Source organism: Parus major, chromosome 3, assembly GCF_001522545.3.
Source record: "Parus major isolate Abel chromosome 3, Parus_major1.1, whole genome shotgun sequence".
NCBI classification, from domain to species: Eukaryota; Metazoa; Chordata; class Aves; order Passeriformes; family Paridae; genus Parus; species Parus major.
Genome location: NC_031770.1, coordinates 2,012,140 through 2,034,819, shown reverse-complemented (window position 1 = coordinate 2,034,819; position 22,680 = coordinate 2,012,140). Strand labels below are relative to the sequence as shown.

The window sequence follows — 22,680 nt, the reverse complement described above, 5'->3', positions numbered from 1 at the left end:
GCTGGAAAAAATCTAAACTGTTCTGGAATAGAAACTGCCCAAAGTCATTAAATTATTCATTAACCATCGTTTGTTCAGCTCAGTGTATCACAAAAGTTATTGATTAGGAAGTTTATAGGAGTTGGATGTATTTGTGGAAATGTGTTTCTCTTCCTTCTTGTTACTTTGTAGCATGTTGGGGTTTTCTTAAAAAAATGCAGAGGGATTAAGTTGTGCATTATTTATGGCAAATGGCTCCCTACTCAAATCCTGAGCTAATGGGGATGGCACCATGAGAATTTTTTAACTATTCAGTATTGCATTTCACTTTTCAAAATGAACAACCTTTTTCTAAAAAATACATTGGACATAATGAGAGAAAAGCCAAGCAGAAATCATAGACATAATACATATGGAAGAGTAAAAGCTTTCTGGTGGATATTTATCAAAATCTTTGTTGTTTGAAAAACAGGATTTATTTTCTTTTTCTTTTTCTTCTCTTTACTTCAGCACAGCAGAACTTTACCCAGGTGGGATTCAACAGCTTTTTACTTTACAGCAGCACAAATTCTTGAGACTGGGCAGCGTTGAGATATCGTTTGTTACAAATCCTTGAAAGCGCCTGGCAAGGGATCCACTGTTCACTAACAGCGACAAAAATGCCTCATCTGGACCAGTGAATTCCAAGTGTGTGGGAGGAGGTTTCCTCCCAAAGCCACAAAATGTAAGTCCCTGTTTCCAAAAGTGCAGAGGTGTGGGGCTGCTGCAGCACTCCCTGAGATCAGGGAGGGACAGGAGTGAGAAATGGCTCTTGTGACTGGGGTGGGATGGCCTCCGCTGGAAGTGCAGGGGAAAGTAGGACGGGGAATGCTCACCCTCTGATTCCTCTGATCTGGCATATGTTTTTAATCTCTTGGAAGGAATGGCAGAGTTTAAGCCTGGAGAGGATTACTGTGGTACTTTTCTGTTACTTGTGCTTTGTAAATGTAGGCTTAATGTTTTAAGTGCCTTGCCCTGTCCCAAATCTCCCAAACTTTGGCATGCTGTTATTTCTGGATTTGGCCCCTATGCAAAATCAAAGGTAGTGAAATTCCTTTAGAGTATGGATGAAAATCCAGAGTGTGGGTGTGGACCTGTAACAACAGCCTGCTCTCCGACTGCGATACTGAAACTCCTCCAGTGGAGCGCCTGTGATGCGGATCTCGGAGCGGGAGGTGTGGATGGAGGTGCCAGACTGTTCCCAAGAATCCGTGAGTGCCAGCTCAGCACACGGCTATTGTTACACGAGAATGTGCAAAATAATTGGGGCTGATTTCTGTGTCCCTTCTGGGAGTTTCTGTGCCACAGCCACAAATCCTGGATGCTGAGTGCTAACATATGCCACTATGGAAAGGGCCTGTTGCTTTCAGCAGAAGCAATTTTACAGCCTTTATTTCCTGCAGGCTGACAGGATCCACTGTGGCAGCACCAGGAGAACGCTGGGCACTGCTCAGTGAGGAGCTGGAGAAAGCTGATCACTAAAAATGACAAAATCATCTCTCTTTAGGGCTCTTGTCCCTTTTCCAGTTACTCTGGGAAGGTTCTTATATTGCAACCCTTTTTCACCGGTGGCCTGAAAGGAACAATGTTTGAGTGTTACAGATTATTTAGACAATCTCTTCCTACTGAAGAAGTTCATAACTACTGAAGCAACAGCACAAGGAAAATGCAGAGTTATGCTTACCAAGGCTTAGGGTTGATACTCAGTGTCCACAACTGGAGTTGCAGGAATTAAGCAGAAGTGATTTTTAATGAGGAATTGCAATTGGTTCCTTGCTCCCTGGCAAACTGAAAAAGACACAAAATCAATCAAAACTCAGTGCAAATTATTCATCTGACTTGACTGACTTTAGCACAAACAGCCCAAGGTGGCAGCAATAAAAGGCCCTTTGCTCTGAGGAGCAGCAGAGCCCTGAATCCAAAGCACAGCTGATTTAAAAAGCTCCAGTCTGGGTCTCAGGTCCTTTCCCATCCCAGCTAAACAGACACTTGTAACTTCCCAGACTCTGCAGGGAATGCAGTGGGTGTTTAATGCAGGGAGAAGGTGCAGGAACCACCACCATTTCACACCCAGTCTGAAAAAAGATACCGAGCTGGATTAGGAGGATAATGAATGTTTCAGGTGAACAAATGTTCAAATCCTGGAGCAATGTGCTGGTGAGACAGAGGTTTAATGAACTCTTTAGAGGTGGTGTAAATTGGCACAGCTTCAATGGAGCCCACAAAAAACTGCCCCTGCCTTTATATAAATACACAGTAACAATCTCCCTCTCTTCTGTCAGGAAGCTTTTATCCTCAAAAGCCACGTTCCATGCGAACTATCTTCATCATTTTCCCCCCATTTTAAGCTACAGGCTCTGGCCTCTCTATTTAACTGTAGTATTTTCTATCAGAAAATCAGGCAGTGCTTTCTAAGCGTAGCTCGTGCACTGAATTCAGCTGTCACAGCTACTTGTGCTGCCTTGGGTAATTGGATCCTCACAAATCTTTATCTAAAATATAAAGGCAAATAACTGTTAAAAACCAGAACCTAAACAGAAGCAGTAAATTAGCCCACAAATTTATTTTACTGCTGCATTTTGCTTGGATTTACTCAGCCCATAAATCAGAGCTGAGCAGGAAGATGGTCACGAGGGGATGAGCCCGGAGCCATAAATGTTAAAGCTGAGGAGGCTGAACCAGGAATGATCCGAGCTCTCCTTCACACAGGGTCTGCAGGTTCTGCTGCTTCCTCAGGATCACAGGACTCTGTCTCACATTTTAAACACTTGTAGGATTGTTTCAGGGATAATTCTTTAACCGTAAAATGGGAGGAGGTTGGTGGAGGCCCAGCTTTGTCCAGTGAGCAATGGTTGGAGCCACCACTCACACCAGGACAGCAGGATTTGTCTTCCTCTTTAGCCCCTTTGGTTTGACCTCGTGTGCACAGAAAAGTGCTGGGAAGTAGGGGTGGAAGAGGGCAGGAAGAGCAAGGGAAATGATGGCTGAAAGAATTGTGAGGGAGTTTCAGGCAGGGCAAGGCAGCGGGCCTTGCTGGACTGAGCCTCCTGTCTCCTAAAGAACATTTCCAGGAATTGTCTAAGCCCCAGACTGTAAAACCTTGGGAAAGCAAAGATTTGGGCTGTAAATACTTCGGTGAGGTCAGTTGATGGTTCCAACTCTGAATCTGCTGTTTGATTTGTCCCTCAATGCAGTGGGTCCTTGCCTCTTGAATCTGAATTCCGTGTCTGACAAACCAAGTGATAAAATCCTGGGGCAGTAGGGATTATCCTGTAAAGGTCACTTGAGCTCCCAGGTGCTCTTTCAACCTGCAAGGCTGAGGAAATCCATAGGATAAAGATTTGCTTCTGGTCCTTAGTGCTGCTTGCTAAAAGTGTTGGTGGGTTCATGCACAAGGAATGTCACAGGCTGTGGAATTTATTCACCTCAGGGCCAGTTCTCAAGCCTGCAGCAGTCCTGTAGGTGTGTGGCGTGGCTTTGGCTGAATAAAATGTGCCGAATTCCTCATGTGAGCCCTGGAGAAATAGCCAATCCAGCAGTGCCAGGATTGAGGCACCCAGCTGGGAGGAACTGGAAAGATGGATCTCCTGAGTCATTGTGGGGGGCAGGGACAGGCTGGGCCTCATCCTGCTCCACACCCCATTCCCAGAGCTGTATCCCAGCCTGGCAGTGTCCACTAATCCCTGGCACAGCTGAGGTGATGTCCACGCCTGTCCCTGGAGCCCCAGTCCAGCTCCTGAGGGGCCACGTGCCCCGGGGTCCCACCTGGGGGGAGAGCCTGTGAGGGCCAGGGGGCAATGAGGGTGTTGTACCTGTCACCTCCTGCAGTTCCTGTCAGCTGAACACTGCTGGAACCCAGGGCTTGGTAGCTGTGTGTGTGATTTCCTATCTCCCTTCTGTCTTTCTCTCCTAATTCCCTCTTCTTGGAATTTTTGGGTAACTTAAAATGGGCTTAGTTTGTTAAGTTAATGCTTTCAGAAGTGTTTTATGTTGATTGAATGTTGTGCTCAACCTTTTGCCACAGTTCTCTGATTTTCTCAAGTTGCCAGGCAAGTTTTTAGTGTTGTTTTGACCTCTTGAGGATATCTTGTCAGTATTTCCCCCATGTGTCTAACTTAGAGTACAGGAACCATTGTAAGTCCTTTTAAAAGCCTCATCATGGGAGTTTTCTGGGGCCTTAGAGCAGCTCAGTGGATTGAGGACAGTTGCAGGTAGGAGTAAGTCCTTGTTGGAATATTCTGTGATTTTTAAATACTGTGCTGGATCTATGTTTTCTGTTATGGAATTAGGTCAAGGAGTTTGTTTTCTGGCATTTTCCCCTCTGCATCTCTGTCACATTTTTGCAGTCAAATTCTTCTCTAAAGTACTTGTCAATTAAAAATTCAGGGCTTTTGTTCTTATACTGCACCAGCACTTGGAGAACAGGTTTGGGGTGTTAAGACCTGAATTTGTGTTACAGTAGTGTTGCTTGAAGATGAACTTCAGAAAACTCATGTTTTTCTGGACCTGGAGTGCCTTGTTCTTTGCAGCAGCTGTTCTGTAAATGCTGAGGTTTTTTAGTGATGTCTAATAGCAAATTCTTAGACAAATTCACCCAGTTTAGCCAACAAACATTTTGTAATACCCACAGAGAAGATTAAATAACTGGATTTTCCCTTTCTATCTTGGGTTTGGATTTTTGCCTCCCAGTATTCAAAATATATTTTCCCCAGAGGGAGATGCTATTCTAGAGTTCAGTGAAATTATGACACCAACTCTTTAAAACCTCCTTGGCACCAGTTTCTAGTGGGTTTTGTTGCTAACTTGGAATGGTCTCCATGGTTCCCAGTGTTGGTCCCAGTCTCTGAATTCCTGTGTGATGTCAGAGCGTTTGTCCATGTCTCTCCATGCCACATAAATTCTATATAATGTATAGCATTCGACTGGTGTGAGGTGTGAATTATGTGAGTTGCTGTAGCTAAAGCCTGAGAAGGAGCAGCCAGTATTTAACTTCCTCACATTCCTCTGTCCTAACACAGAAAACCTTTTATACACAAATCTTTCAAGTACTTCTGGCTCAGGTTCTGCATTTTCCCTTTTGTTTGTACTCTGAATCCCTACACAGCAGCCCTGGTCAGCCTGACCTCCTATTTCTGCCACCTGCGCTCCACAGTACAGATTGTTCAGAAATTCTTCTCTATAAATCTGATGCCCATCAACACCTGAAATGTGTTGTTCTTCTCTGTGAGTTGTAAATACTTTTAAAAGCCATTTTGCCATTTCTGTTCCCTGTGTACTTGTTCCAGTGCAGTTCTGCTGTTTGTGTTTTCCAAGTCACTTCTTTTGCTCCTGCAGCTCAAATATCAGCAGATCAGCTGGGTGCTGCAGTCTCAGTCTCTCTTACAAATTCCTCTACAAACTTGGCCAAATCACTGGATTTGTCAGTGTTGTTTGTAAGCTGTGAAAAGGCACCTGACTCTTCTCTTATGGTGCTTTTTACCTTTTTAAAGCAGTGTGTGTAACCTTTGCTGAATTACAAGCTAAAGCTTATTAAAAACAGTAATCATGGTCTGAAATTGCTTATGACCACTATGTTCAGTGGGGTGGGGCAGGGCAAAGCTGTTCATTGCTTTGCTACAATGACCTGTAAATTGAAGCTTTACATTCATTTCTCTGGGTTAACTGACTTTTCTTTGTTTTTCAGGAATGACAGACCTTCAGTCATGTTGGAGTGTTCTGGACCAGCACTGCTGCTTCTACCCCCACGCTGCAGTGGGGCTGTCCCTCAGTGTTCCTGCTCCATCCAGAGCATTCCCAGCTGTGCTGAGCAGGATTTGGTGCTCTCAGGGAGAGGTGAGTCCTCACCAGCTCCCTGTGCCGTGATTCCCACCTGAAAAAGTGAGTAGGAAGTTGTTCCTTCCCTCTATTCCTTGACAGCAGTAAAAATGTTTAGGGTTTTTCAGGTTGTTTTGTTGTTGTTGTTTTTATTTTGGAGATTTTGGGGGGGTGGTGTATTTTGTTTGATTTTTGGGTTTTTTTTTTCTTTTGGGTTGTTTTTTGCTTGTGGGAGTTTCCCAAGGAGGCTCATGCTCACACAGGGCTTTGTGTAGTCCTTGCACAATGGGGTGCTGAAAATCCCCCCGTGCTTTATAGACTAACTAAAACTAATTCTATTTATCTTTTAATTGAGCCCCTTGGAGGCAGCAGCTGGTGTGTTTGTGGATATTCATCACTTTTTTAGTGCCCTCTCTCCTGGGTTTAGCTGGCTCCTATTTTTGGCACATGCATGTGGCTCAGCAAAGCCCATTTCCCAGTCCCACCAGAACAGGTTCTGGAATGGGCCAATTCCAGCTGCCTTTGGCTGCACACGGGAAGTGACACACGACACTTGAGAGCCCTTGAGGGGAGGCTTCAGTGTTTGCACCACAGACAGTCTATGGAACCTCAGCTCCCTCGAAATAATTAATTTCATATTTATTGTGTAGGAGATTTTGAGCAACTTGGAAAGGCTGGTGAGGGTGGGGACAGACAGTTATTTTGTTTCTATAGTGTATCAGGAATGTTCTGCATCCTTTTCCCTGAAAGCCCACTCTGAGTGTTGGATGCTCATTTGGTCCCACAGCTCCTGAGGCACCAATTCTTTCTGGGAATGTCCATGTGGACACATCCAGTGTGGAAGAGAAAACATAGTCTGGCTCCTCAGGTTGAGGGAGAGGCTGGTTCCCAAGTAACCATGGCAACCAGGCTGTCACTGGGAGCATCAAGACATTTACATACCAAAAATAAAAAAGCCCAAACTCAAAACAGACATTACTGCTGCAGCCCGTTTGGAGATCTTGCCCTCAGTTTGGCTCCTTAGGGATGCTGGCAGCAGTGGCAGGTGAGATTTTCCCCTTCTCTATCTCCTGCATCAGCAGCAAACGTCATTTCTGGTGATAAACCTAATAATGGCTTACAATTAAAAGGGGGTGTTTGAGTTTCAAGTAGGAGAAACGCTGAAGACAATTTTATGTTCACCTGAAAAAGTTTCCATCTGTCACACACTTCCCAACCCATTGTGCTCCCATCAATATTTATAACACCCAGCCCAATGTTTTCACAGAAGAAGCATTAATATAACATATCAGCTCTGGTGACAAGTTACATTTTATTGCTGTCAACAAACAAAGATGTTCTTTGTCTGCAAACTCTCCTTTTTTCCCTTTTTTTAATCAACCGTTAGCTTTGACTTTTGAAGGAAATGTGTAGATGTGTTTTCCAATGTTTTCTGGAGGGCTGCTGGAGACGTGACAGATGGAGCTTGTAGGAGCTGATAGAAGACACTGATTAATTTTCCAGGAGATGAAATAATAGTTTTGGAGTTGGCTCTTTGCTTGGGATGATGAAAGTCACCAAATTCCTAAGGAGAACCAGGGAACTTCAGGAGGTGAGTATCCAAAATAAAGATTTAATTTTGAAAACACCTCAGAGTATCAATCACAGCGCCGTTGTTCCGCTTTAATTCCATTTGTACTTTCTCCCGCTGTGAAAGGGACAGGGGCCAGATCAAAGCCATAATACTTGGGAGTCTCATGTCACTGCATCGTGGTGTCCCTGTCCTGCTCAGAGGGACATCCCTGGGGCTCTGCCACAGCTCCTCACACCTCTCTCCACCTCTCACCCCTGCTCTTTCAGGAGCCCTCTGGAAAAGCTGTGTTTGGATGCACTCTATGAACCGTGTCCCTTTTATTTCTCTTCCCATGCTAATGAGTTGAGGGTTATCAGTGTGTATGGAAGTTAGAAATTTGATGTAAGTAGTTTTGGTTTTGGTTGTTTTCTTAACAGAAACCAGTTTAAAAAAGCTACTCATGCTAGTGAAACTGGTCAGCTCCAATGGTTTTAGCTGGATTTAAGTAGAAGTAGGAGAAATATGGAATATCAGTACCAAACCTGTCAGCTCTGCAGATGGCTAATGGAACTGATAACTGTGTGATGATCTCCTGCTAATACCCAATTTTTAAACCACTTAAAATCCGATAAAATAAATAATCCATTCCACAAAACTATCCCTTGAATAAACTGTGCCTTATTGTTCCAGAATTCCCTTTGCCAGTCCTTGTGGAGCTGTCCAGCTGCCAGATCTGTTACAGCAGCCAAATGACATGCACACACCTGCCATTATTCCTTACCATGGGCTCTGAGGGAAAGGTGGGAGCACCTGGGAATAATCCTGAGCTTCCATTGAATTGTGGAGCTGATTACAGACACTCCCATTTCTCTGGAGGAAGAGTGTGTCATCCTTGGTGCTCTGCCAGGTTCTGTTTAATTGCTCTTTATTAAGAGCAGCCCCAGGCACGAGATAGTCCGTACAGAGGCCACGATCCGTCCTGACCCAGCTGCATCCCACAGCTTGGGAGGAACCTGCTGTGAGGCTCAGCCAGGTAAGATTCTCTCAGAGGTGTAGAAAAACCAGATGCAAGGAGGTCTCCTCACCAGGGCAAAGGAACTCATGATTTTAATTTTCTGTTTGTTAATTTCCTCTCTCATTCTGCCATGTGGTGCATCTCTCATCTCATTTGGAAAAGCAAGGGAGAAATGGAAACACACCCAGAGATCAGCAACACTGTTCTGAAAGGGCTGGTGATGGCAAAATGATCACCCTCAGCTGTGCTCACTCATTTGGCTCTTGTTTGAAGGTCATGGCTTTGAGTATCTCTGCAAACAATGCACAGGGCTATGACCAAAGTAGGGGGAAAAATTCTATACTGTGATCAAAATAAAAAAATCCTCTCCAAACCCTAAGAGTCCCTAGCTGTCCATATACAAACTGTGGTTGTAATTTGTGTAGCCTGAAGATGTGGCCAGTCCATGAGCTGGTGACCTGGAAATGCACTGGGCATCCCAGCTTTACTGAGCTCAGCATTAACTCCCACTGAATCTGGAGGCATTGGGATCGTGTCACCAATATGGTGACACTCAGAAATTTTTAAAAATAGCCAACAAAGGGAGATCAGGGTTTTTTCCTTGCCTATTTTCAGTTTTACAGCACCAGCACAGTCAGGGAATGTTGCATTTGTGCTCTTCAGCTGGATGTGCCATTGGATATTTTGGTTCTCAGTGTGGAAAAGAGGCAGTTTGAAGTCAGCTACTGAAAAAATAATTTTGAAGGTGTTTTTAATATCTTGCTTTGAGAAAGACAGTGGTTGGAGCTTGGATTCAGGTAGTAAATCCAATTTCCTGTCCTGTATGGCAATGCCAGTGTGGCAATTAGACCATGAAGGACAATACTAATTTTAAGGTGTATGTGGGTGGGGAAAAAAAAGGATTCACTTATGATTTCACATGTTCACATTTCACATGATGATTATTTTAGTTTCCTTGACAACTTCCACTGTGCAGCCTGAGTATCCCTGAGAATTTCACTTGGAAGCAAGTGGGCAGCAGGTGGATACTGGAGATGGGAATGCTTTTGAGGGAGAGCAGTGGGAAACTTTGGTTCAAACCTGTTTTACTGTGGTTTTGTTCTTCCCATCAAACCCTGTGTCATTGTTTTTACTTCCCATTGAACTGGTGGTGGTTCTTTAGAGGTGGATATGGCACCAGGAAGAGCAGTGGAAACGTTTATTGAAGTCCCTTTTTTTTAATTGAAAAACTGACTGGTCACTAAATTGTGTAACATAAACAGTTACAGCAGAGTAGGCTTTGGTTAGAGATAGAGCAAAACCAGTTGAAAAAGCAGTAGAAAAGGATTTTGCTTCAGTATTTCAGATACAGAATCCCTGCAGCTCTGGGCTCTGGGCTTGTCTTCATCAGTCCCTCTGCTCCCAAGCATTAAATCATCACAACCAAAGCCTCAAAGAGCTCACAAAGCTTTAAAAAAAGACGAAGTGTTGGGTTGTTTAGCTTTTCCCATCCATCATTTCAATCTTTGTATTACATCTTCAAAGATTTTCTTTTTAATAAAAATGGGATTGCTCTGAAATCCCATGAGAGGTCCTTTCAGGGAGAAAGTAAAATTGCAAGACCCTAAAAATCACAAGGAATGACAATGAAGTTGGGTTACAGATGTAATTTGCTTTAATTGAAAAACCATCTACTGGAAAAAAACCTCAAATGTAGCTGAACAATGCTACAGGTCAAAGGAAGTTCCTGAGGAGAGGGGTAATGGTTATAGGGGATCAGGAAAGGAATAAAGGGGTGTTTAACCCAAAAGAGGAAAAATGGAATAATTTACTTTATACATCTCCACATAGATAGAATTATATATATATATATTTCTATTTATATGTGTATGTAAATACTATTGCCCACTGTAAAGCTTTTTAGCTCTCCTGTACAAAATATTATTACTGGGATAAAAAGTTTAAAGATATTCTTTAATACCCTCACTTCCCTTGCCTTCCCTGTCTGTGGTACCTGCAATAAAAATGGAGCTAATTGTGTTTCATGTTTGGACACACATTTTGATTTGACCACAGGAAAGTGCCACTCCAGCTGTTGCTGGAGGTTTTTTTTTTGGATGAGTATCCCAGTGTACTTCCCAGGGACAAAATGCCCTCTGGAACCCAATGCCAGCTCAGGCCAGAAGGGCAAACTTGGCACATGGGCTCAAAATCACTTTTCTGTGGTGGTTGTTGACAGCAGCAAAGCCTCTACATAAGCTGGGTGTGCTGAAAAGGACAATTTATTGTGATTCTAGAGAACTGTGATCAGGATTTACAGCTCCAGTGCATCCTTGATACACCCAACAACAGATGTTAAATGAAGGAGTTTGTGAGGTATCTTTTTAGTTTCTCCAAGGTGCTGGTGCCAGATCGAATGCCAGCTGCTCATTTTAATATGAAAACTTCCTGGTGTGTTAACTCAGCTTAATCCTCTAAAACAGCCACTTTTTTACTGTAATTTATATGTGACCTTTGTGAGCAGAGAGTCTGAGAACACAGGGAGGTTAATGAATTCTGTCTTTTCTCACCAGTGTGAGGCACTGAAGTAATAATCTCTGGTTAGAGAAGGGAAAAGAGGGCACACGTCATGTCCAATATTTTAGCCTGTGGCTGAGCTGTGAGCTAAACTCAGCTCTCCAGAGCCAGGCTCAGAGCTGAAGCAAATAGGTCACTCTTGCTCTCACCAGACCATCCATGGGACAAATTGCAGTGCACATTTATAAAGCACTGCCAGTTTTGGAATCCAGGATCCAAATTATCCTCTGCAGATTTTGCCCTCATTGCGCTGCCCCCGGCTCTCGGGGTGGCTGTGTCGTGTTGTAACGAGTGCCAGGGCTCTGTGTTTGCTGGGGAAAAGCAACACTTGGGGCAAAGACAGCAAAGGCTTCTTCTCTCCTGAAACCATTCGGTGTGGCTCTGGGCCAGGGGAGTCTCTCTCATGGGCCACCTCTCTCATGACAGAGCCAGTGCTGAAACACATTGAAACAGCCTTCCTGTTACCACTGAGCCTTTGTTAACTTGGGACAACATTTGCAAATCAAGTTCAAACGATTTTGCTGCTGCCTCCTGTAGCACAACCCCCTCCCAGGTCATGGCAGAGCAGGGCAGGACCTACAAGGCACAAGGGGGTGATCCTCTTCCCTTCTTTCACTTCACTTCACTGTTTCCAGTTTTCCTTCCTTCTGGTTCTGCCCTTCCATCCTTCTTTCTGTTCTTCTCCCGTCTTCCACCTCATTTAAATCAGTTTTTATCCTTCATTCCCTTCTCTCTGTCCTTCCTTCTGCCACTGCTTCCATTTGTCCTTCTTCCTTCTGTTGTTTCATCTGACTTTGCATCTATTTTGCCTTCTTTGTCTATGCATGTTCTTCCCTCTACCCTTCCATCCTCTTTCCATCCTTCTGTTCTTCATTCTGCACTCCAATCCTTCCTTCCGCCACTTCCTTCTTTTCCATCCATCTCTTCTTCCCTCTGTTCTTCCAGTTTATTTCCATCCATCTCTCCTTACCTCTGCCCTTTAGTGTCCCACTTTGCAGCCATTCTTACCTTCTTTTCATTCTTCCTGCCTTTCTTTTTCCTTTTGTCCCTCCATCCCTAAGTCTGTCCTCTCTTGCATCCATTCTTACCTTTACATATCCATTATATATCAAATCCATATATTTATAGTGGATAAAACTCACCTTTTCCTGGCCAGGAGCAGCAGATCCCCATTCATGCTCCATTTGGGGCCTTCTGTGTGTCCATCTGTCCTTGTCCCTCTGCTGCCATGCTGATGGTGGCACCTGAGGGCAGCTGAAGTGCCTTTTCACAAGTGCTGTGCTGCAGTGCATGGCTTTGCTGGGTTCCCAGTGAATATCCTGTGTGACTCCCCACCTCCACATTCCTCTGTAATGCAGCTCAGGTGAGGAGAGCAGCATCAACACTGTGGATTCAGGCAGTGTGTGCTTTTGGCAAGAGCCCCGGCAAGTATTGCTGCCATCCATCTCCCATTACTGTGCTGACACCTTCAAATGGCAGCAGCCTTTACAAGCTGTGTTGGGAATTATCCTGCAGCTGCTCGCTGGAATCGCTGTACACGTGTTTATCCTTCCCTGCTCCCAGCTTTGTACCACACTGCTTTGCCAACAAGGGGAAAAAAAGGTGTTTATCAACACAGCGCCATTTTGTGCACGGCTTCTGCAATTCTGAATGGATTCTGTTTGGATCTGATACCCAATATTGTCCATCCAAGGAAAACAAAAGAGCCCAGGGGTGATAATCTGCAGTAGTTTACTGAAACACACAAACACCCCCTCTTGCTTTTTCCCAGCCATAAATTGTAAATGATGCTGGTGGGAGGAAAAGGTTTTTCCTCTCTCTGGAACAATTCTGAATACCTGTTCTGACTTACAGGACCTGGATTGATCTGTTACCCTGCTGCATTTGGAGTGATAGAGCTGCAGAAAAAAAGCTTTTGTTTAATTGAGATAATACTGTATTTTTCCTTTAGGGGAGAACTGAGGTATGAGGGATGTTCTTCCTGCACTAAAACGACACTGGCAGGTGAAGTCCTGACAGCAAAGCCCTAATTCAGCACTTGCTTAATTCTGCTGACTAAACAAGGCCCTGTGCTGAGCTGTGAGCACCGCTGGTGTGCCACGGTGAGACCCAGTGCACTGAGAGCAGTTTTTGTGCCCAGAAAGATCCCTGGCACTGAGCTGGGCAGTGGCTCGGAGGGGATGTGGAACTTCCCTCACAGCTGGAGCAGGTCAGCTACCCTGGTTCTGGCTGCTCTCAGAATGAAGGGGTTTTCCTCTTCTTCTCATCCTGAGTGAGGATTTGAAGCACTGCTGGACATCCCTGCCCTTGCCTCAGGCTGCAGCTGTGCTGTGCCCATCCATGTGTTTGCCTCTCCTGGCCAGGGGCAGCCAGCTGGGAGGGGCCAGCTGCTGAGGACACTCTGGACACGGGGACAGGCCTGGGGTGGCTGTGCCAGATGGTGCCTGAGCTCTTCAGGGCCCCAGACACTGTTTGGGTGATGGTGTCCTCAGGAATTCTGCTCTTCCCCTTGCCCTGCCAGCAGCTGAATTCAGCACTTTGAGGGAGCGACACAAAACCCACCGGGGGAGCTCCCATCCATGAGCCAGGGACTGCACACTAGAAAATGCCATTTTATTATTCATTTCTGGGATGTCTGTGCTCAGCTGCCAGTCCCAGTGCCTTCACCTGGTAAGAGCTTTGGGAAATGTTTGTTCCTGACCTGGACTGTGTTCCCAGCTTGGAATTGCTGTAGGTCTTGTGCTCAATGTGCCACGGGTGTCACTCTCTGGTTCCTCACCTGCTCCTGCAGACACAAGGGGCTGGCACTCTAAAAAAAAAAGATCAAAAAAGGCACCAAAGTCTGCTTAATTTGGAACTGTAGCCTGTTTCTTTGAGAAATGCTGTGCTTCAATCTGTGCAAACCCATTGCTTTGATTCCATAGGATTTCTTCAGCTGTAATCATGGCCTTTAAACAAGGAGGTTTTTACAAATACATGTAACTCAGAGCCACAGAAAGTTGTTTTCTTGGAGAAAAGGCAGTACACATTTACTTTATCAAATTGAAGACAATATTAAAAGGGAAGGGGGAAATTTTATTTTTTTTTTTTAAATAAAAAAAGGCTGAGTTGCTGCATTGTCTTGCTTTACCATCAGGAATGGTTCTGGCAGTGGCAAAGGGAGGCCTGAAATCCTTTATTCTGGCCAGGGTTTAGTGTGGGTTAGTGAGGATCCCTTCAGGAGACAAACCAGGGCAGAGACCCCTGTGCCAGGGGGATGAGGGTCAGTAATTATTCCCTACCTGCACTCCTCTGGCAGCAGGAGGGCACCACCCCCACAGGCCAGCCTGGGCAAAGGCAGAGGGACAGAGGGAGAAGAAGCTTTAAGTTCCAGAAATATTTCATGTAAACCTCTTTTTCTCAGTCTACTTTTGTTTTGAACCAAAATTATCCTGCTTTACTTGTCTCTTGAAGAGATGAAGAAACAATAACAATCACTTCTTTTCATGGACTGTCACCTCAGCACACAACCACGAGTTTTAGTGGTGGAATGGGATCCACACCATCAGCCACCACTGAACTGGGGAGACTCTGTGACTTACAGACATCAACTGGACTGTTCAGAGGAGGGGAGAAATCAGTAATAGATTTATAGAAGGGAAATATATCTGGAGTGTTTGGGTTGATAACTTGTTTGTAAAATAAGTAATGTTTAAAAATAAGACGGGAATCTGGCTAGGGAGCAGCTGCCCACATTCTGTCCCTTATAGCCCATACACTTACCCAGCTATTTCTGCCTGATACTAAATCATGAGAAACCCACAACAAACAATTTAATAAAATATTACAGGACTAATTCCTTCATTACCTTGTCATTTAGATGATAATCCAGTTGTCCCAGTCAAATCCTGCCTGGCTTTCTTTACCTTCTTAGCAATTCAGACTGGACAGATTCCCTAGAGCTGCCCTTCAGAGCCAGCTCAGGCTTTTTCCCCAGGATGTTGCAGGAACAGCAAATTTCTGCCACGTGTAAGGCAGTGGGGCATGGTTGATAAACAGACAGATGAGATAACAGATATGTTAGACAGACAGACAGACAGACAATAAATCTGTCTCTCTGTACCAGCCCAAGCTGCTGTTGCTCCATGGGCAGCACAGAGTGGAGTGTGTGGCACTGCACCCTCAGCTACCATGCCTGGGACAATGTGGTGACAGCTCTCCAGCCCCTTCTGCTCTCCCCTCCACATCAAAAGTGTTAAAAAATATAAGAAAAACATTTTTGCATCCACACCTCCTAATTCTGTTTAACAGCCAGTACATTGCTTCTAGTGAGATAATGATTTCTTGATGGACTCTCATCAATGGCCTGTTTCCACATTATCTGAAATAATTGCTTCAGAGTGACCACAGAAGGAGCAGCAGGTAGGAAATGAGGCTCCAGCTGCCAAAACATAATGGATCATTTAGTCCTTCTGGGAAGTCTTTAACACTTCCATGCCTGATGGCACCGTTCTGATTTTAAACCTGGCTGTGGGGATCAGGTGCTGTACATCAGCACATCAGAACTCACATCTGCCATATCAGAATAGGGCCCCCAGAAAATAAACATTAAAAAACAGAACTATTCAAAGTGTATTCCCAGCTTGCAGGCACTACACCTGCAATGAGCTGATGAACATCTCAGGAAGGGGGTCTCTCCTTCCTGTTTTTAGCAGAGGGGTGTTGGTTTTTTCCTGTATTTTGCATCTTTTAATGTTTCCCTCCTTTCTTTTATTTTTCTCTCAATTTCATCTCCAGCCCTTCTTCCCCCAGCTACCAATATGGACAAACCCAGTCATATAATCACTTAAAATATGCCAAAGCCTTGAAGAATTTCCAGTATTTTGCCATTAAGATCCTTGTGTGAAGCACTGACTCCATACATGTCCAGGGGACGTAATAATCCTTCTTGGGAGTGACCTGCTTTATGAAAAGGAGCCACTCAAACCATTTAAGTAAACTTAGATTTTAAAGTGTCTTATAATAGAAATTGTATTTGAATTATATTTTTGATTATCTAGCGCTTTCCAAGTGGTATTGTGGTAGAAGTTTAGTCTTAATTTTTTATGAGTGTTTTAGTGTACTTTTAGAAGAAGAAGTAATTAAGACTGGTTTCCCACATGGTTTCTCAGCAAGGAGAGCTGCAGCCATAGATTCCACTCAGGATGGTTTTTGTTGTGGTTCCATAATGAAGCAGGTTAGGAGGACGAGGAGCAGCTTTGTAGAGAGCATTTGGAGTGATTTGTGTATAGCAGCTATTTCTGGGATTGCAGTCTGGGTAATTATGCCCCTAAATAGCAAAACTATTTGTGCAGAGCTTCCTCCACGACTGTAATTCTGCTTGCACTTTGCACACCCAATTCAGCCCACACCGAAACACCGTCAAATTTGGCTGCAAGCTTTTGCAATAGAATGAAAATGGGGATCCAGCAGAGAAACCAGAGCCACCCCTCCCAAAGCAGGCTCTGAGTGCAGCAGCCCATAATGAAATGAGGAGATGCTGGATCCTTCCCCCAGAACAAGGGGCTGCAAAGAGGGGAAGACCGCGCTGACCCAGGGGTGACAACTGAATCCCATGGCAGGGAGAGGGGAAAATGTTACAGTCAAGGACCCTCAGCCCTTCAACAGCCATCCTTGAGAAGGAGAACACGGCCAAGGGAGTGGGAAACAGCCTCAGCTCAAAATCACACACACAGCTTTCTAAGGAAAAACCCACAGGACTGTGTTTAGAACTGTGTTGGGTTGAGGTGGAGTTCACAATTTGCAATTTATGAAAATAAATAAATATAAGACACATGAATTTCCAAAGTGCTGCAGAAACAACAGGCAGCTGATCCTTGGGATCACTTGCATTTGCCTTCAGTCTCCTTGCATTTGCCTTACTGTCACTCATCCCCAGGTAAAGGCAATGAGAAGGGACACACTTGTCCTGCTCAAATTTGTAGTTCAGAGATCAAGAAAAGGCAGTCTGTTCTGTGTCACAGTGTGCTAAACAAATGGGTTTTCTTTTCCTTTGATAGTAAACATCCCCTGCGGCAGAACCCAAAGCAGGACCCCACAGCAGGTGAAAAACAAGGCCAGAACTGCCTTGCAGGGTTTCACCAGCTCAAATGAGACTGAGATAATCCCAGGTATGTTGGAATCACAAAGGTCTCATCTTCAAACTGAGACAATCAGAAAGTAACAAACATCTCATTTTAAATGTGCTTGGCTTAATTTTTTTAATGATCTCTGCATGGGAATTATGAATTCACCAGCACCACCAATGGCAGGCTGTTTTAAAAAGAGAAAACCCATTGGATTCATTCCCCTGGTTTCTGTCACTCAGGCATGGTGTACCCAGTTTGTGCTGCAGCTTTTGCAGTTTAGCGTTTCAAATAATTATTAAACCCTCCTACATTGACTCTTCAGTTCACCCACTCCAGATGAATCAATCTGTAATTATTGTTTGTCTGGGCTCACCTCATTTTCTGCAGAGTAAAGAGCCAATGCAGTGTTTTGGGTATCACCAACACTTTTCCCAAAACCACACAAACAGAAATGCCCATAAAGGAGATGGGTTTGTAAATACCCTCGAGAATTCCCTTGCCAAGAACCTCCCGTGCCTTCAGTTCAGTCTTCCCAATACTGAGAGGATACAATCCTGCAAACACCACCCAACAAACAATGTGGAGAGTTGTTGGGTAAAAAATAGGTTGGTGAAATCCTGTGATACTTCCTTTTAAATCTGAGATGCTTTGATTACTAAGTGCTCTTACAGCATTTTGTGCTTGTTTGGCTGCTTCCTGCTCCTGGCTAAACTCCTTGGAAAATTAGAATGGAGTACTGATGTCCCTCTTTCTTTCCTAACTTTACCAAGGTTTTAGGGTTTTTCCTATTTAGGAAAAGCTTTTCCCTCTGGACATGCCCATGGTGGGATGTTGGTCCCTGAAAAACATTGTTCAACCCAGGATTGGTACTGTAAGGCCTTCCCATGTGGGAGAGAGGGAACCATTCAAGCAGTTCACTCCTTTTTAAAAGAGTGTGTCAATCCCTTATCTCATAAAAATAAATTATTCTATCAAAGTGCACGTGTTTCCAGGAAGGAAAAGCCAGTATTTATATTCTAGCTTCCAACTTGCTGTTAAACCCCAGCAGTAGCTGTAAGAGTGAAGCTGAGCCATAGAAAACACGATTTCAAGTCTCAGTAATTTGGGTTTGGATCTCAACTGGAAGCCCAGAACAGAGGGGGGGATTATCCTCCCCAAGGACCACTTGGCTGGGAGGATCCAGGCAGAGCCTCCCCCTGAACAGTCACTGGGGGCTGATGGCAATTCCTGCCTTCCCCACGCTGCTGCTGCCACGGGAGCTGTGTGGGGCCAGAGGAGCCTCTGCAGGTGTTGGAAAATAAACCAAAATAAATAAAATAAATAAAATAAACCAAAGCCTAAGGGAAACCAGTACTGAACCCTGTTTGAACTGGTGCTTTACCATTCCCTGTCACCAATGATGGCCCCAACGCTCTGTAGAACGATCCACTGCACTTGCTAAATTACCTTTTTCAAGGGGGATTTCATTTGGGGAAAGCAAAACAAAGCAGCTTAACAGAACTTGAGGGCTTAAACATTCTGATGATACAAAAATAAGCCTGAGTTATCGTCACTCGATATGCACAGATCACAAAGCTTCCAAAACAACTCCCAACAACCGGCAGCGGCCCCCAGATCAAAGGAGGCTCCTGGGCTGATGTGAAACTGCACAAGCCTTTCTATTAAACATTGAGATGATAAAGAGGGTTTATCCTGCAGGAATGTGTGCACACCTGCACACACCTATAGGATCTGTAGACACACCATTCCAAATTCTCTCCATCTCTGTGTATCTCTACATACACACAAACCTCTGTGTGTTTATACATACACAAACTTCAAAGTCTCTTCAATTTGGGATCAAATTCTACTCAACAACCAATTAGACATTTTTTTCCCCCAGCAATCCTATAAATATTCATGTGGTTTCTTTTCCCTAAAAGTTAAGTCTGTCACCCACGTCTAGAACCTGCTAAATAATTCCAAGGAAATGAAACACGGCTTTTGGGATGTCAGTTGTTCCATTGCCAGGTTTGCCAGCAGATAGGGAGTCACAGAACCACAGAATATTCTGAGTTAGAAGGGACCCACAAGAACTGGAAACCACTCATTCCCAAATCCTAAAGCCTAATTTTCAGCACACAGATGTTCATGTCACGTCTGTGAGTTCAGAGTATTGATAGTGCAGAGTTTCATCACAGATTGATCAAATTTCAGGCACCTCATGACAGTGAAATATCCACTATAAGCAATTGCCAATAGCCATGTATGTCAAACCAAAATGGCTTTTAAAGGAAGGTTCCATATGCAGCAGATATGAAAGAACTTCCTGATTATTCCAAATCCTGTTTTAATTAACACTTACTCCTAGTCTGCCTTTATTTTTTCCTTTTCATCCCCTGCCTGTCATTTATTTGACATCTCTACCATGATGAGAGCAGTACTTATTATGAGTGAGAAACACAAAAAGAAACAGAAACAAAACCCCAAACAAAACCCCACATTTCCAATAGTCTCTCTGCTTAAAGAGATTCTGCTGCTTCACATGTACTCTGTAACCCATTTTTTTTCACTTCATTTCAGACCCATGTCATGATTCTAACCTAACTCAGGACAGAATTTCAAGAGAGTAACTCAGCTTCTCCTCTCCCCAGCACATTTCCCTATCAAACACCAATCCTTGGCTGCTGAGTGCCTCCAAAATCAGCCTGATGCCGAGGCTTTTCAATGATGATGGAACAGAAAAGTAGGGCAGACCAGGAGAGGAAATTTTTCAAATGTATTCGTGATTGCCCTGAGTCCTGATCCACTGCAGTCGGGATGAAAATGGGCGTCGCTTCCAGTGGATGCAGTTGTGTTTGTTTTCTTCATGCTTCCTTCACTTGCTGATTATTTTTCATTATGCAAAGCATATTGTTAATTGCTGAATTACAGGTGAGCTGACCTCCACTCACTCAGTTTGCTCAGGGTCTACATTATAGGAGACACAGAATAAATCTGGCTCCAAGGCTTCTAGCTGGCCAAGTATGCTCTGTGGAATGAAAAAAAATATCAACTTCTGCAAAATGGGAGATTTAAATTTTAGTTGAAATACAGAAGCAGATTTATTCACATCTGTCTCTTTCCATGAGCTTTCTGTCAGTACACAATTACATTGTCAAATCTGTTTGCAAATGGACACAAGGCACACACAACCTGGGCAACACAACAGCTGCTCCATGTTTGCAGTCAGTGCAGAAATCACATTTTTCCTGATACAATTTCTGCCTTGTTTGATCCCAATGAAGCACCTAAGGTGCGCTTTCCAAGTTATGTCAAGGGGGAAAAGTTCACTTTGCTCAATATTTTGTCTCGTGTCTTCACAACCACATTGACCCTGGAATTCAGACAGGGCTGAATTCAGGCTGCCACAGCTTGGCACAGTCAGAGCTGTCAATTCTCCAACCATAAGGTGGGAAAAGCTGGGATCCACACAGGATTATGGGGGTGAAAGGGGAAACATTGCTTTGAGCTTCCCCCTGGTGGCCTCACACCCAGGGAGGGAGGGAGGAACCCAACCATGCAAGGAACAAACACTTTCCCCCAAGCCTGAGCTTCCCAAAGCACTGCTAAAGAAGGGAAGGCCTTGGAGGAGTTGCACATGAGTCTAACAGTCAGGTAACAGGCCTTGGGAGTTTTTATCCTTTCTTGAGACTAACCAGATTTTTTTTTTTCCTAGCATGACACTATGAAAGTCACCCAGAGAAGAGTTTGAACTGTTGGCTGATCGAGTTTTTAATATTAAATTGTGATTTTGCCTTAGAAATTGCCATTAAAGACACCACAATTAAAGGGTGAAGGCTAAAAAAGTGTCAAGACAGCAAGCGTTAACAAATGTCTTGTTTCCATACCCCAAGATCTGTTAAAGACAAAGCCATCATGAAAACTTGTGATTTGAAAATTGTGAAATGTGAATGTTGGAGTTTCTTTCCAGTTTTACTGCAAAGTGTTGCCGTTTTGTGGCTTCACTGATCTTCCCCTCACTGAAGCGCTGCAGACCAGGATGAACCCCTGGCCTGGAGCTCAGAACCCATTAACCTCCTACTCCATATCCATCCCATGCCAAAGCCCCAGGGCTCTGCTACAGCTACCAAAGAGTCAGGCCTTTCCTGGTGCCTGCTTTGTGTGGCTCCTGGGAGGTCTGCACTTTTGTAATGATAGAAATAATTATAAAAATATTAATTTAAGTAGCAAAAATATTGAAAGCACATGTGTGTGTTTGGGGATGTGTGTAGCAGGGGATCACCCTCAGTCCTGCACTGGGGACTGTTTCTCATCCCACAGTCCAAGATAATACACATTTCAGGGTCCCTGTTGTGAGCAAGTATTTAAAGACTAACGTTAAAGGAGAAGAAACCTCTCCAATCAATTGTGAAAGTAAAACCAGCACTGAAACTGCTACAGAAATGGAAGCACAGCTAGGAGAAAATTAAAAACAGCAACCCCAGAATACCTGTCCTAATTAAACCTTTGCTGGGAATACGTGAATTAAAATAGGAATGACACTTGAATTAATAAAAGAGCAACAGAATGTTTCAGGAACTGTTTTTCCTTGACTGGTGCTGTAATTTCCTGAGCTCCAAGGTATGTTGGCTGGCTGACCAGCTTTTCATGGACACTTCATAGGCTCACACAACATTTTTGGGAACTGATTGACCTTTTCTATCCGGGGTATCCAATCAAGCCACCTCTAGGCTTGGGTAGTCAAAAAATGATCTGTGGTATGTTTTTAGGCTGTAAGCAAATGTACAATTTATTGTACATTTAAATTGCAGGAAAGCCAAAAGGTGGTGAAAAGCACACAGTGCTCAGGAGAGAAAGAGAACCTTGAAATGCATCCAGAACTTTCCTGTGCTGGACACATTTTCCAACACTTCCCTTGGTTCCCAGCATAGATAGAAGCTGAACACCACCACAAAGCCCCACAATACAGATTAAATGAGATTAAAGATAATGTAAGAGGTATTTGAGATTCTTAGAAAAACTAAAATTAAAGCTTTGAAGTCACAGGACCAAGTTTACATCAACCATGCATTTCCAGATTTGTGAGGCCGTTTTCCAATGAGATAAACATTTGACTAGAAAAGGGTTGTCTGTACTAAACTGAATTTAGTTTATACTGCCACAGCACCTGAGATTTTTGGCTGCAGGGTGAAAAACAGGCTTTACATTTCTTAAAAGTACAGATTTATGACAAGCCCTGCTAAGGAGGCTCCAGCACACAGAAAGCTCCGTTTGGAGCCCTCAGTTTCCCTGTGCTGTATCCCTGCAAGCTCCTTTCTGAACACACAACAGGGGCTTCATGCACCAGCTTTCTCTTTCTCTCCTGCTTTGCTCCATTCCCTGGTACCACAAACTCATTTTTCTAAATGGATGTCTTGGATCCTGAGTGCCCCCCCGGGCAAGCCCGTGTTTGAGCAGCCCTGCAAGAGGAGAAATGCAGCCTGATACTCATTAAAAATCTGTTGATGGGCTCAGCCTCTCCTGCTATTGAAGATTCATCAGTTTCTTTTTCCAGGAGAATGTATTTGACTGCAGTATTTGGAAAGTAGAGCAATAGCACCAATTATATCCTAGCAAAGCGTGTGTCTGCATACAAA

General features: G+C 44.0%; 2 long non-coding RNA genes across 4 annotated transcripts in view; one reads left to right on the top strand and one right to left on the bottom strand.

Annotated features, from left to right (window-relative positions):
* Positions 1 to 21,618, top strand: part of LOC107201377 — a 38,876-nt gene extending 17,258 nt beyond the window's left edge. The window contains exons 4-9 of one of the 3 annotated variants that reach the window (XR_004496589.1): positions 490 to 703; positions 5,702 to 5,895; positions 7,336 to 7,423; positions 8,075 to 8,417; positions 16,994 to 17,104; positions 20,760 to 21,618. This is a non-coding gene — a long non-coding RNA (uncharacterized LOC107201377). Of the gene's footprint in view, positions 1 to 489; positions 704 to 5,701; positions 5,896 to 7,335; positions 7,424 to 8,074; positions 8,418 to 16,993; positions 17,105 to 19,624; positions 19,909 to 20,759 lie in introns of those variants that run through there. The other 2 variants (XR_004496590.1, XR_004496591.1) reach the window with 2 other exon arrangements.
* On the bottom strand, positions 697 to 14,485 carry LOC117244114. Its single transcript, XR_004496592.1, has 3 exons — positions 13,657 to 14,485; positions 1,703 to 1,806; positions 697 to 1,591 (listed from the first exon to the last, which is right to left on the bottom strand). It is a non-coding gene; the product is annotated as an uncharacterized LOC117244114 (long non-coding RNA).
* Positions 21,619 to 22,680: the final 1,062 nt, after the last annotated feature.